The sequence below is a fragment of the Equus caballus genome, chromosome 4, assembly GCF_041296265.1.
Source record: "Equus caballus isolate H_3958 breed thoroughbred chromosome 4, TB-T2T, whole genome shotgun sequence".
Classification (NCBI taxonomy): Eukaryota; Metazoa; Chordata; class Mammalia; order Perissodactyla; family Equidae; genus Equus; species Equus caballus.
Genome location: NC_091687.1, coordinates 67,937,436 through 67,953,305, shown reverse-complemented (window position 1 = coordinate 67,953,305; position 15,870 = coordinate 67,937,436). Strand labels below are relative to the sequence as shown.

Genomic DNA, 15,870 nt, shown 5'->3' with positions numbered 1-15,870 from the left:
GGATTAGCTCTGTCAACAGGGAGTCCTAAAGTCTTGCCATTCACTGAGCAAAGAAACGTGTGCCTGCCATGGGCGGCTGATAAGGGAAGTGGACACAGGATAAACTTCAGCCCAGCCAGCTGACAAAGTTCAAACACAGCCTTTGAGAAAACAGCGACTCCTGGGCCTCTGCTTAGTGAAGGCAAAGACTGTGGGCTTTGTTCGATTACCAGGCTATTACCATCAGCAGGAGGCTTGCAATTCCAAGCTGCTGCTGCTGCTGCTGCTGCTGCTGCTGCTGCTGCAGAGACAACAGGACCCAAAAGTGTATCTTATAACACAGTTTCCATGTAGGGAACTAGAAACACAAGTTGCCACAAAAATGGTTTTTCACCTCCTATGCCCCACCTCTGTGTCCTTTGTCCCCACCACATAAACCTCACCATTCTGATTCATTTTAAGGAGCAGACCATGATTTGTAAGTAATGGACTTCCTAATGCATATTTCAGAACTGGATAACCACTAACACTTATTGGAACATTGAGTATGTGCTTAATAAGAAGAGTAAGAGTTTCGCATACATCACCTCATTCAATCTTCACAATACGCCAGTGTAATAAGCACAACGTTTGATAGATGAAGAATTGAGGCACAGTGAGGTGAGGCACCTTGCCTAAGGTCACACAGCTAGTAGGCAGTTGCTCTGGGATTTGACTGCCAGCTAGACGGGTCTGCTTCCAAGGCAGAATCCCCTTCTACTCAGTGCACTCCTCCCTCACCCCTTCTTACTCTATGGAAAGAGGTTGTACTGAGAGAACTTTCAGAGCTTGCAAAGGCTTTGGAACCCTTGCCTGGATTACAGGTTTTGAGAAGCACAAGCTGTGCATGCTCCAATGCAATAAAACAATAGCCATGACACTAATAATAACCATGACTCCTTTTGGGAGTCCCTTGTGTTTGTGCTTGTCCCCTTTCAAAAGATTGTCCACTTTGCTTATTCCTATCTTATCTTGGTTAATTGAGCTATATTTTACTTTTCTCTGGCTCCTACAAAGATCCCCTTGAAGGCTTCCCCAGTTGGATAAGCTTCCCAAGGTTCTTTCTCCTTGCCATTAGTCACAATTTCCTAATGTTGAGTCTCTTCCAGGAAGACAGTGGAAGCAGCTCCAAATGCAAGTGATTAGCTTGTGTGTGGGGCTTTGACACAGATTTTTGGTCACTTACAAAGGCAAACATACAGCTGGTTCAAGAGCAGCTCCTTGTCATTTTCCATCGCTGAAAAAATGGAAGTCTCAGTAACTAGTTGCTTCAAAACAGCTAGTCCCTTAACTTCTCTGGGGATAAGTAGGCAGACATCTGAAGCCAGTTACTGGGTCTCCATAGCATTTGGGTCAATCTCGGAACTCGCCTAATCAAGGCAATGTGTACACTGTTGAGTGCTGTTTTCTAAAAAGCACTGACAGTCCGTTAGGACCAATCATCCCAACACACAGGGCCATTATTCCTGTACCATTTCTTTAACAAACATTCCCCTCATTGCAATGCAAGTTCCAGAGTCAGAATACAAACTGCCCTGAAAACCTAATGAAAACTGTTATCAAAGAGAGCAGTTTTGAATTGTATTTAAGTACGTTTCTCAAGTGGCCATTATTTTTTAACAGGCATGGAAACTATATTTTTATTAATGGATTCTATTTATCCCTCTGGGATTTAAATACCTTATTTATGTATGCCTTCATTCAACAAACATTTCATTGAACACTCACCATGCTCTTGCAAGATAATAGGGATGCCAAGATAGTACACTGAGGCCTGTTGAGAAGTTCACTGCCCCATGGGGATGACATATTGTTTTGGGAAGGATTAGCTAAGTTATGCCGCAGTAACAAACAACCCCAACATCTCATTGGTCAAAATTAGCACAGGTCGTTGCTCATGCTACATGTCCATTGTGGATCAGTAGGAGCCTAGGTTGATGGAGCAGTCACCATCTTTAACATTGCCAGTTACCATGCTAAAAGAAAAAAGATGTCTGAAGAGTCTTGCACCAGTGATTAAATGTTCATCTCTTCTGCTCTCAATCCATTGTCCAGAAAGTCACTGGTCCCACCTAACCAGAAGGAAACCAAGAAGGGCAATTCTACCTTACAATGAGATGGGGGAAGACCTAGAAACATTTGAAGAATAGCCCTGATGAATAACACGCACATGTTAGTAGATAATTGTGATACAGTGTGAAAAGTGTTATAATAGAGAAATGAAAAAAAGAGGTAGTAATAAACCAACAAACATCATGAAGTAATTACAAAAGCTTCCCATGGGAAGTGGCATTTGAGTTTATTGTAAGAGAATTAGGGAAGAATGAAAAGGAGTTTTTCTGTAGAGCAAGGACATGAGCATTCTAGGAGAAAGAGCTTTGCAAAGGCAGAGAACAGGAAAACACCTTTCATTCAAAGGGAGTGGAGGGAAATTCAGGTGGCTAAAGCGACGATCTGGGAGGGGTAGAGACGAGAGGCGGCAGAGGGCAAGGGGCCAATTGTAAAGGGCTTCTGCGTTTCCCGGGAGTTTGGTTTCACCCTACAGACAACAGGAGATAACAGGGATTGTCCTACAGGGGAGAGTCGTACAGTGGAATGTCAGGAGAGTGTTTGTTTGCCTTGAAGGATGATAAGACACAGGAAGCAGGGATGAAGAACAGGGATGAAGAGGGCGCTAGTTAGGGAGATGTGCTGAAATCCAGGTGAGAGATAGGGAGCCTCGCCTCAGGCGCTGCTGAGTCTGAGACTGAAGAGTCATTTCTGAGGAAGAACAGATAAAACCCCAATGTTTTATCATTTAAAACATTAATATTTTTAATTAAAGGAGGGCTGCTGACAGGAGAACCCTTCAAGACCACTTTAAGGCTGCTAGTTTAAGAAATGAGTAAAGGCTTACACCATTCCTAAAGCAAGGATGGTAGCTGGAGGATGAAGACAGTCAAGGCAGGAAGATGAGCTCAGATTTGAACATGTTGCATTTGAGATGCCCATGGAGATTCAGGTGGCGACGTCCCGGGAATATAGGGCCCAGGAGTCTAAATTCATTAGCTGTTATAAATTTGGGATCAATATAGTTTGCAAGTAATGCATATAATTCATGCAGCTGAGCTCTGTTGATACAGTGTCTAATAGAGAAAACCGAAGGGATAAATGCAAATATATAGAAACATTCTGAAGTAAACATTGTTAGTCACCACATTTTATAATATATATCCATATAATAAAAGCTCAGAGGTAAAGAATTTGGGAATATCTCATCCAACCAAATGCACTGAGAACATTACTTCCAAAATTTCCGTTAATATCTACCCCATCAAAGTGAAAGTTCTTGCCTATGGAAATGTTGATAATTTAGGACAAGCAGATGTACATATTTCAGTCAGAACTGATTGATACTTAACCTGAGGAAAGAATTTTGAAACTGAATTTTTAGCGACAATTATAAGTAATCAATGCTATTTTTTAAGTGACTAATCAAGTTTTCAGGGTTTCTGCAAATTTGGGTGGCCAGCCAGAGGAATTTTCATTAAACCAGGGCTTTTTTCTTTTAATTTTTAATTAAATTGGCCTAAGTCAGCAATCAAAGTTTCCACGTTACTATGTAATGTATAGGGTAGCAAATACGCTGGGCTCCCACCAGCTCCAAAAAACATCATTTAGAAGGCTAGAGGGAGAAATCCGAACTCTCATTGTCAACGTTCCAAGAGATAAACAGAGCATTATACGTCGTTCTGAGGCAACGGGATCAGGGTTTTTAAATAAATCATATTAATATGTGAATAAGACAAGCATTATTCTCTTCTTTCAAAATTTAATAGAGCTTTTGTTTTTGCCAAGTAGGAAGGTGACTGTTAGGCTGTGGGCTGGGGAACACATCACAGATTTTCTGGTCTTGCCTCACTCATGCAAACTGGGGCCACACCCACTCTCTAAGTGGCTAACCCCAACTCATGCGTGAAGTCAGTCCCCTCTGGCAGGCAAGCTGAGGCACTTTCTGGTGCCTCCTATGGCAGGGGAAAAAATTCTTCTAGGATACAGACCATCCAGGACTTGGTAACAATCCACACATTTACAGGAAGTGAGAGTAAGGAACAGACAGGTTAGATTCTGCGTGGTTATTTGTAAGTTTGATTTTTTCCTAAGCCCAAGTGACTGAGAGGGATTCAAGCTTGTATTCTCCACATGCAGCTCCAACACAGAGACGTGGGGGTCTGTCTTTTTGTATTTTAAAAACTAAACATACTTTTTCTTTCCTTGCTCATCTATGTTCCAAAAAGCAGTTGCTTTCAAACTTCCAGGACCTGACTCACAGTAAGAAATACACACAAATATCACTGAAACAAAAGTTTCACAAAACAGTGATTTGCCCTTACAACGTGCCACACAGCCCGATATTTCCCAGTCTGTTCTATTTCTTTGCCAAAGTTCTGCTTTTGTCAAAGTTCTGCTTTTGTCCTTCTAAATGATTCATGACCCACTGATTGACTTTGACCCACAGTTTGACAAGCACTAGTGTAGAGCAGCCCTTCCTTAAAACACACGTTTAAATCTACTTTGAAAAAAGCAATACCGTTGGTAATTCTTGACACCCTTGACAAGTACATGGAGCTACTGAGTCTCTGAGGTAATCTCTTCAGGGCCAACTAGCTCCTATTCCACATGGATGTGGAATAGACTCCAGTGGGCCTCAGCTCTGTGGAACCATCTGCTGCTTTTGACCAAACCTTCATCACCAGCATGTTTGCCGTGTTTGGCCTTTACCTTGTCAAACAAATCCTCACCCTTTTTTGACTTAACTTTCTGCTAAGAGGCACTTGTCTTTGCTGATCCGAGATCAACACTCTACAATGGAACTTTTTGTGGGGACAGAAAAGCTCTGTTGTCACTGTCCAAGATCGTGGTCACCAGCCACTAATGTGTGGCTAGTCAAACTGAGGAACCGAATGTTAAATTTTATTTAATTTCAATTATTTAAACTTAAATAGCCACATGTAGTTAGTAATCGCCATATTGAATAGTGCCGGCTCTAGATAAACTCTCTAAATACGTTTCCATTGCTTCAGTATATACCTTCCCCTCTTACTGCTTATGGTTGATTGAATTCGTATCACATTGACATTGCACTCTTCACACATTGTCTGCTTCATTCTTGGTCCTTTAAAGTCATGTTTATAGACAAATGATTCAACTCATGCATACTCCATTTTCCTGCCATTTTCATTTTTTAAAATGAATTTTTCTTTTATTTCTATCATAGTCTCATCTCCCTAGACCTTTCAACATCCTATCCATTTTTGCAAGACAATTCGATGCTTTTCTTTTTACTTAAAAAAACCTAAAACTAACCACAGACTCAGTAAGCACGTTATAGACTGGTGAACAAGAAGTGGTTGAGACTGAAGTGACCAATCCCACTGCCCTTTGGTGGAGCAGACTTGTTTGAACTCTGGACTGTAACTTTTTTGCATCTATACATTAGAAATGCATTATTTCTGACGTTGGAGATACTGTAAATAGAAAAACTCCTCTACTTGAACAGAGTAGTATGTTTGGGAACAAAAAAAAAATTTTTAAGACACTTTCTGCCCTCTGGGGAGCTTTTAATTGAGGGAGGTAGATAAACATAAGTAGAAGTAACTTCATTATGCAGCAGACTCATTATGAGATGACATTATGAGAAAGGTATAATCTTATTTAAGAAAGTATTAGAGAAAGAAGAGTTCTCAGCTGGGAATGGAGGTATAGAGGGCCTCTAGAAGAGACGGGGTGTAAGATGGGTCTTACAGATTGGCACATATAAGGATTTGGAAACAGGGAAGAGCATTCCAGGCTGGAAAACGTAGTTAAGGGAAAATTATAGAGCTTGAGTGATGGCACGTTCAAAGAAACCTAAGTTATCTACAACCTCACTGTCTGTTGTGTCTAATTAGGCCTGCATTTTAGGAAGATGCATTCATCAACAAATATTTACTTTGGACAGTAAGATAAAAACAATTGGTTAGAGTAAAGTTAAGACTAGAGTGGGGAGATCAGCTCCTGGAATGATGAGATAATCCAAATGAAAGATAACAATCCTCCAAACAAGAAAGTGGCAAACTATGTCCCATGGGCTACATCAGACCAGAAGTCTGTTTCTGTAAATGAAGTTTTATTGGAACACAGTCATGTCTACTCCCTCACATATTGTCTATGGCTACTTTCATGCTACAGGGGTAGAGTTGAATTGTTGCAACAAAGACAGCATGACTCGCAAAGCCTAAAATATTTAGTATCTGATCCTTTCAAGAAAAAGTTTGCCTACTTGTGTCTAAACTAGACTGACGGGAGTGGAAAGGGTGGGATGCACACTAGGGAAATGATGGCAGTGAAATCCACAGGATTCAGAGACAGATGGCACAAAAGTGTTGATTTACACGGGAGGTTTAATTCAAGACGTCTTTAGGATCTATAGCCTGGGAAACATAAAGGAAAGTAATTTCATTAACTGAAACTGGGATAAATTTGAAAAGAAGATAGGCTAGGCAAAAAGAGAAGGAGTTACATGTCAGAGGTGTTGTGTTTGAGGGACCTTCGGCACACCCACGTGAAGATGCATGTACTTGTCTCTGGAGCCAAGGAGAGAGGTCGGGACTGGAGATGTAGACTTGGGAGCTATGTGCCTAGAGTTGACAGGTGATGAGAAGAAGATGGCCCAGAGAGAGAGGAAAGGAGAGAACAGGAATAGGCTGAAACCCCAGAGGACGTGTCTGTTTCAGCAGCACACAGAGAAAAGAGAACCAGTGAAGAATTCAACAGAAAGTTACAAGGAATGCCACGGCATTACAGAACTAACAGGAGGCAAACAAAATAAGGGAAAGAGGATGGCCAGCAGAGTCAAAAGCTGTCCTTAGGGTCAAACAGAATGAGGATGTTTTGGAGGAGGTGACTGCACACATCAGAACATCATCGTTGGTATTTGGGGACCGAATCCAAGAAATGAACAGAAGGAGAACAAATTGTGACAGCAAATGAAGACTAATCCTTTGAGATCTTCAGCTATTGAGAAAAGATGAAGACCAGCTGGAAGCTGGAAGGGGGAGCAGGTCTAAGGACAGCTTTCCCGAGGAAAGGAGAACTTGGGTAAGCTTATGTTACACAAACGTCAATAGACTCTGGCATGAGGACATTTCCCAGAGTTTGGGCAGTTTACAAATTGCTCAGATGCCTTTGTTTGCTTCCTTTGGAACATACATCACTGCTATGGTCTGAAAGGTTGATGCTTCTGGAACCCAAGCACAAGCTAAATGAAATGCTCCTTCCAACTTAGCCTAAAAATCTTCTTAAGTTTTCTAAAAGGACCCAAAGCCTTTTTAAGATCTTCATATAGAGAGCTTCATGTCAGAGCTTCATATCCTTTGAGTTCCAAAACTGGAAAAAACCATGGTAAAATCTGCAAGATCATTGAGAACTGTTAGTTTAAACCCAAGACTTATGATTCTGGACCTGGAAGTTTTTAGTTTCTATCCACTCCCTCTAAGGTAAAGCTGCCTGCAGTTGAATGCTAAATTGATGGTTCAAAGGCAACACCAGAGGAAGAGGCACATTCCTGAGGGCTGGCACCCTGGGCCCTATAATGGTGAGCCTGGGCGCAAACCTTCTGGGTTTAGGAGAGAGGGATGTTCCACTGGGGAGGCCAAAGACTCCAGATACTGTATATCGACCTATACTATCTCTCTATATAGATACTATATAATAGACCTGGGGGTCTATTCTGCTCCCCAGGGGACATTTGAGAATATCTGGAGACATTTTTGGTTGTCACACCTGGAGGTTGCTACTGGCATCTGGTGGGTAGAGGTCAGGGATGCTGCTAAACATCCTACAATATAAAGAACAGCCCCTTACAGCAAAGAATTATCCATCCCAAATTGTCAATAGTTCTATCCAACGTGCTCTGAGCCACCTGCTCTCTGGGAAAATGTGTCATACATTAATTCAAACTAAAATATAAAGACTGATATTGTATTAATATGTCATTTTTGCTGGTGGGTGTGGGTGACCTTTATGGTCCTAGGTGCTTTTGGTTGTCTATCCAAAATCCCTCCCCCACTTCCTTTTTCCTAACAAACCCTCTATTTAGTTCAAGAAACCACCCATCTCCAGCCACAAAGGGTAATTAATGCATGGCATTGCAGGCTTAAGGGTGGACATGTAAACTGGATTGGCCCAATCAAGCTAAAGGATTGGGAGAGTGGTGCTAATTAAATGTTTAACAACGAGCTATCCAGGGAAAAATATATTCATATATACATATAGTTACCTATATCTATGTATATATTTATATTTATGTATGTATACATACATACATTTATTATACATTTTTACTGATCTAATGGATGTGTAGAACCCAATATACAAATAAAATAAAACATGTAATGTTCTTTATTGTAACTTTCACACAGCCAATTGATTTTCACAGAATACTTTTATTGGCTTTTGCCATTCTTGCATCTATAGCCAACCTATGGTTGCAGTTGACAGGTGAGTGTAATACTGACAGGAATGTTGGCTGCTTTGCCTAAGTTAATGAGTAAAACAGTGAAGACATATGGTCAGAACCTCACTCTTTTGTCAATGATGTCAGTGACTTCTTTGATGAAGCAGATAATACTGGAAGAATATCTCCTCAAGTTTTTGTACTATTCACAATGTAACAGTTTTATTTATTTATTTTTATTTATTTTTTTTTTTGAGAAAGATTCTCCCTGAGCTAACATTCATGCCAGTCTTCCTCTGGTGTTCAGTACGTGGGCTGCCAGCACAGCATGGCCGCAAACAGAGCAGCGTAGGTCCACGCCTGGGAACCAAACCTGGGCCGCGGAAGCGGTGGAGCACAGTGAACTCAACCACTAGGCCACTGTGTAACAGTTTTGGAACAACACTTTTTAAAGCTTGATCTGCGTTATTTACATTTCCTCATCACTTTCTTAAGTCTAGAAAATCAAAAAACAATAATCACGACTTGATTTACAGCATTTGCCCGTTTCTGTGCTGTAAGTACTCCAGTTGCGGCTGATTTCAAGCCATCATTGTGGAGGTGGAGACGGAGGTGCACGGCACACCATTGTATAGCGTCACCACCACGCAGATGCAGGAGATGGAAATCATGCCAAGGGTAGAGATCACAGTAAAACTAGTAACATAATTAGAGAGTGATGAGTTTTGAGTATTTATTATCTTTGTTTTTAATGTAATGCATTTTTTAAGTTTATATAATTTAATTTTTAATAACAGCTGTTTCCCAACTTGTAAAATTCTTGACAGTTTGACAGTCTGATCCCCAAAGCACGAATGACTGGAAGAGAGGCCTTCTCTTTCTCTTTTGCAGGGTGTGAATTAGGAAGCACACAGGCCTGATTTCCACTGGCAGCCATTATAACCAGGAGAAGATCCAAAGGTAAGGAAGGCAAAATGGAGAGACAGTAAAATCCTGAGTCTTTGATGCCATCACGCAGTTAATGATCAAACTGTGCCTGGAATCCACTCCACCACTGATCTTGGGGTCATGGCAAAATCACTCATGCCCCCCTATTGTTCAAACCAGCTTGTATCATGGTTTTATAATGTTTGTAACCAACACCATTCCAATCAATATAGTTTTTTGGTTTTGTTTCTGTTTCTTAGGAAACAATGGCTTAATGAAAGAAATCATCTCTAGTTGTAGAAGTTTGGGCCTTTGAAGTTGGGGAGAGTATTTTTAGAACTTTTCAGAAGCCAGGAGAGAGACTTGGCTTATTTCATCTATATTCTTTTTTCTTTTTTGTTTTTTTGCTGAGAAAGATTCATCCTGAGCTAACATCTGTGCCAATCTTCCTCTTTTTGCTTGAAGAAGATTTGCCCTAAGCTCACAACTGTGCCAATTTCCTCTATTTTGTATGTGAGTCACCACCACAGCATGACCACCAATAAGAGGTACAGGTCCACGCCCGGGAACTGAACCCAGGCAACCAAAGCAGAGCATGCTGAACTTAACCACTAGGCCACAGGGCCAGCCCCTATATTCTTTATTCTTTTTCCTGCCCTCCTGCCCATGCCAGGCTTTCTTTCAAAATTCAAGTCACTCAGCTCCTTGCCTTTGAAGTCTTCTCTGAATTCTTCCTCTCCCATTGCCCAAAACAAAGCAGATTCTCTCCCTGGATGCCCTCTGTGTATATAAACTGCACATCCTGCTGCATTTTCTTACACATCTGTAAAACTCCCAGCTTCCCGCAGGCCAGGTTATTATATCATTTTTCCTGTATCTCCAGTGCCCAGCACATTTAAAGTGCTCAATAAATGTGTTCAGGACTGAACGGTGTCCCCTCAAAGTTCATATGTTGCAGCCCTAACCCCCAATGCTTCTGTACTTGGAGATAGGGCCTTTAAAGGGGTAACTAAGGTTAAATGAGGTCATAAGGGTGAGGCCTAACTCAATAGGACTGCGGTCCTTATAAGAGGAGGAATAGACACTATGGACAATACCCAGGAGGAAAGGCTACATGAGGACACAGCCAGAAGCTAGCCATCTGCAAGCCAAGGAGAGAGCCATCAGGAGAAACCAAACTTGCTGGCACCTTGATCTTGGACTGCCAGCCTCCAGAACTGCGAGAAAATAAATTTTGGTTGCTTAAGCTTTGCAGTCTGTGGTATTTTGTTATGATAACCCGAGCAGACAAATACAAGAGGAGTGTTGAATGAATGAATGAGTGAGTGTCCTTTAGGAAAGACGGGTCACACATATACATTAATCTACTGCTTTTAAGCACTGATTTGCTTTCACTACTCCAAGAGAATGATTTGATCCAAACTCTGAAATTAATTTAATTTTATTTTGGTTAGAAAACAGCAAAACAGCATGTCTCTCTGCCATGGAAAACATAAAGAAAGATGTTTTCTCCATAAGTCCTTCCATATCCCCAATTTCTGATTTTTTTTCCCCCTTTTAGGTTTGTTTTAAACAGAGAATGATGAACCCAGTGGAGACCTGGGAACTATACACGAAACGGAAATATGACCAAAGAAAGGGGCCGCTTTCATCTCCCATGAAAGCCAGGCTGTTTTTGTTGATACATATGGAAGAAATCAGGCCCAATTACACGTGGAGATTCGGCACCAACGTTACAGCCTCACCACAGGCCTTTTCTTTCTTTCCACAGGTATACCGTTACAGCCCACGCAGCCCAAGCCCTCCATCGCCAGCAAGGCCGTTCCTCGGAGAGATGGACCTTGCCAGAGGTATCTTCGTCACCGTCAGGATGACTTTCAAGTGAAAAGAGCGTTTCCTATCTGTTGACTCTAAGGAAGAAGAACCCTACCTCCTCAGTAGCACCAACTGAGGCTTCCAGCGGAGAGAGGCGCAAGTGTGGGCACCCTTGCCTTAGCGCCCCCTCTAGCCTCAGGGAACCCTCAAAACAGGAGTCTTCCAGGTATTTCACTTAGCTGCCTTTTTCATATGGGCTTTAGGTTGATAGAGCTCTATCCTCTTTTCTAATCTCTTGCTTTACATCAGGGATATTCAGAATTTTTAAAGTGGAGAATATCAGGGCGTTAGAAGACCTGGTTCTGGACATGCTCGCTGCTAACTTACTATATGACTTTGGGCAAGTTCCTGCCCCACTATGACTCTCAGGCTCCTCATCCGTGAAACAAAGGGGTTGGACTAAGTGGCCTCCAAGGGTCTTTCCAGCTGAAACCATCTCCTGGGCTGCCTACTGTAGGAGCAACTAGTCACACGTGGCTGTTTAAATTTAAATTAATTAATTGAAATTTAAAATGTAGTTCCTCCATCTCGCTAGTCACATTTCAAGGGCTTTGATAGCCACATGCGGCCAGTGGCTACCATATTGGACAGCACAGATAAAGAGCATTTCCATCATTTCAGGAAGACCTATCAGACAGCCCGGGTCTAATGCTCTCATTTTATCCTGACTGTAGATGATTTCACAACAAAGCCTGACAGTTGAATAGCACTTTTGTGTTTATCTTGTATTTCAATACACCATTACATTTAACCACCAGAAACAGGACAGAGAGGTATTATTATGTCTGCTTTATCAGATGATGACACTAACTCAAAGATTAAATGACTTGCTGGAGGGTCATGCTGTTAAGGACCAAATGTATTTTCCAGATCCGATGCTGTCTCTAACACACAGCACTAAGTCACAGGGAGAAGATCTGTGTGGCCTGGCCAGGGCCACTCCAACCCATGGCAGTGCAGGAACTAACACCCAGTCATTAAGAGCTGATCTAGAGACTCTGCACCTTAGCTTAGATTTTAGCTTGGCACACCCTCACTGTGTGGCCATGGACAAGTTACTCAATGTCTCTGGGCTCCTTTGCCCTCATTTGTCAAATGGGAATGACAACAGTGTTCACTGTTCATGAGAATTACAGGAGCAGATGCAAATAAAGTGCTAGCTCAGGAAGTCAAGCACATGACAATTGCTCACTAAAAGTTAACCACTGTGATGATTAACATTATCACTACCTTTACTCCATCACAGGCCTTTGCATTTCCTCTCTGACTCAGACAGACCCATTGACAGCCCTTGCAAAGTCACTGCCAGCTTGTCTAAGGAAAGATGCAACTCTTACACATGGACCAGAACTCCCTTTTTGAAACCTACAGAGTAACTTGGCCTTATAACCTCCTGTGGCAGTGAGCTCTCCAGATTAATTACAAGTTGTTCAGGAAGAGCTCTCTCAGAGGGATCGGATTAACCCGCCTGGGCAGTGTGCCATGAGCAAATGGCTTTTCCCCCTATAATTTTTCCAAAACTTTTTGGTGCCAGGAAGCCACCATGTGCCTACCCCAAGGAAGGCCTGGCCCACAGTAGGTGCCACCAGTGCATGAGGGCGGTGGGGGGTGGGGTGGGCGACCCTCAGAGCCTCCTGCAGGGTTTTCTCCCCTGGAGCAGGGTACAGCAGCCTGCCTACAGAGTTGGCTCTGTCCAGACTGAGTTTTATCTTCTGGAAAAGGCACAGCAGACACATGTGTCCCTCGGTGATGGCTTTTCCTTCCCTGTCCCACCACAGTGGAGTGCCTCAAAGAACAATATTTACACCGACGGAGCCGCAGAGCATGGGGGGCCAGGCTACAAAGCCCCGCTCAACAAGAGTGTCGGGGGCAGGGGGCTGCCCCCAGCAGGGCAGGCAGGGCACAGGGCTGACTCCACAGGTGTTTCCCTCATCCCGCCCTCCATCTCCTGGGGCCCAGCCAGGGACTGACGAAGCAAGGAAGAATCTTCCGGCCATGCTTCATTTCTCCAGGAGCCAGCAACGGAACCATGGTCAGACCCCAGGTGTCTCTTGGGGCAGGAAAATGAAGTGCTTCTGCTACTGGGTGCAGCCATTGAGCATCACAGCACACAGGTGTGGCATGAACCATTAGCAGAGAGAATCCACAGCCCATTTGTGGATTCTATCTGCTGGTTCCACATAACACAACAACTGGAGCCCTATGCACACCCATGAAGAAGAGTCACTCAGTCACTCATTTGTTCATTCATTCATTCAACAATAACTTCCTGAGCACTTGGTCTGAGGATGACTTTGAAAGAAGCAAAACCCAGTTCTTCTTGCAAGAACCTTAGAGACCAGTGGGGGAGTGGAAAGATAAAAGAGAAATTAGGTGACAGTATAGTAAGTGCTAAAAGTGAGGTGCCAGCAAAGGGCTAAGGGGTGCACAGAGGTCCGAGGGCCTCTCCAGGAGGAGGTGGCATGTAAGCTGGGTCTCAGTGGCTACATGAGACTTTAGAAGTGCTGAGGTGGGGGACAGGGTTGTTGGGAGAAGTCTTTGTGCAGCCTTGTCGACCGCTATACAGGCTTTCACTGTGAAAGACGTGGAAAGCCTTTGGAGGGCTTTGGGGAGAGGGGTGATATGATCTGGACATACATTTTCATGGGATCACACAGGCTGTTCTGTTGGTAACAGATTATTGAGTGTGGAGAAAGGGTGGAAGCAAGACGACCAGTTGGGGGCGGGGGGCGGTGCTTACAATAATTTAAGTGGCAGATGATGGGGGCTTGTTAACCCAAGCCCCTAACAGTGGCTGGTAGAGTAGGCATACAATCAGAGCTGAAGAAAGGACACAAAAAGACCTTATACGATCCACTCATCATAGTTTTTAACCATCAGCCAGACAAATCTCCCTCGGTCAGCAGCTGCCAGTGTTTTGAAGACTGTTCTCAAGTAATAGTTACAGTCTCTGTCTTCCTATTCCTTGCTCTAATTTTACCCCAAGTCTTCAAATAACCACTAGGATTATTGAGTTTCCCTTCATAAGATCCTCTCTAAGTGCTTTGCAGAGTGCCTGCTCCATCTCTGGGATGGAAGGAACCCCCCGCTCCATAGAATCAAGGGGACCCTGCTTTGGAGAATAACACTGGATCAATGCAAACCTGAGCACAGGAGAACCCTAAAAACTCCCACAGACCCAAGCATTTCTCTGAGGATTCAGCACAAGAGATACGGGATGACAGATATCTAAAACGCCACTTGAATACAATAGATGCTATTCTTCCTAGAGCTCTTAGGAGAGACCCTGGCTGTCTTACAGAAGACCCTCTTTTGTTTCATTTCTCTCCCTTACATGGTGAGCAGCATCCTTCAAAGGAGGCATTTAGAGGAAACTGTCTCCACAGGCCTGATCCTTTTCTTTGAAAACATAATAACACTCAAGAATGACAACAATGTAAATCACCAGAATCATTAGACAGAATCTTGATAAATTAAAATTGCTTACATCAGGGTAAGATTAGGTCAGCTGCCAGAGTGCCGGGGTCCGCGGACTTCAAGCCTTTCAAAAGCAAATATTGTCGGAGCTCCACAGTCTGGGTCTCAGCAGCGTGGATAGTCAACCCCTGATCAGACCATCCTTATCTGGGAAGGAACAAATTACTGGGCCGCTCAGTCTCCAAGACCCCTTCATTACCCATCCCACAAAGACAAATGACTCAGGAAATGTTGATACGATTGATCTTCCGAAAAGTCTAGGTCCGTCCCACCAAGCACAAGCTACCTCTGCTCATAAAATGGGTGGAAGAGAAAGGGCTACCCAGAAAGTCATAGATGTTGCCTCATGAGAAAAGTTACATTCGAATCCCCAAGCAAATCCTGGAAGGTCTGAATGCCTCAAGGGAGGAAAATCCTAAAAGCAAAATAGGGCCATTATGTCTCAGGCCTAGGGCAGGCTGAGGAATTCTGTTGCCTGAAACAAATAACAGGAAAAATATGTCAGATGTGTGGTTGTGGCATAAATCATGAACAAAAACACAATTATAAGACTCCAGAGGAGCGGGAGGAACAGGCACTGGAGTACAAATCTTGATAACTATTGGATACAATTTTCACTGCCGAGAGGGAGGCAGTGTGTAACCAAGTTTATTTTAGGATGTCAGGAGTGACTTGCCCTGGGAAGCTATGGTGTGTTCCTTTTTTTTTTTTCTTCCATTTAAAATAAATTAGAGGGGCCGGCCCTATGGCTGAGTGGTTAAGTTCACGCACTCCGCTTCGGTGGCCCAGGGTTTCACCGGTTCAGATCCTGGGCGCAGACCTGGCACTGCTCATCAGGCCACGCTGAGGCGGCGTCCCACATGCCACAACTAGAAGGACCCACAACTAAAATATACAACTATGTACTGGGGGGATGTGGAGAGAAAAAGCAGGGGAAAAAAAAGATTGGCAATAGTTGTTAGCTCAGGTGACAATCTTTAAAAATAAAATAAAGTAGAATTTGTCTTAGAGAAATTGGGAGGCGATTCCTTCTGAGAGCAGAGCACACTCCAGACTTCTGTTGACCATGAGAATAAGGAGGGAACCAGCGTGGAGGA

At 43.2% G+C, this 15,870-nt stretch overlaps 1 long non-coding RNA gene across 1 annotated transcript in view; it reads right to left on the bottom strand.

Moving 5' to 3' along the window:
* The window catches only part of LOC138923799 (uncharacterized), a 37,242-nt gene extending 22,047 nt beyond the window's left edge, over positions 1-15,195 (bottom strand). Inside the window, exon 1 of the long non-coding RNA XR_011437928.1 lies at positions 14,784-15,195. This is a non-coding gene — a long non-coding RNA (uncharacterized lncRNA). The remainder of the gene's footprint in view (positions 1-14,783) is intronic.
* Positions 15,196-15,870: the final 675 nt, after the last annotated feature.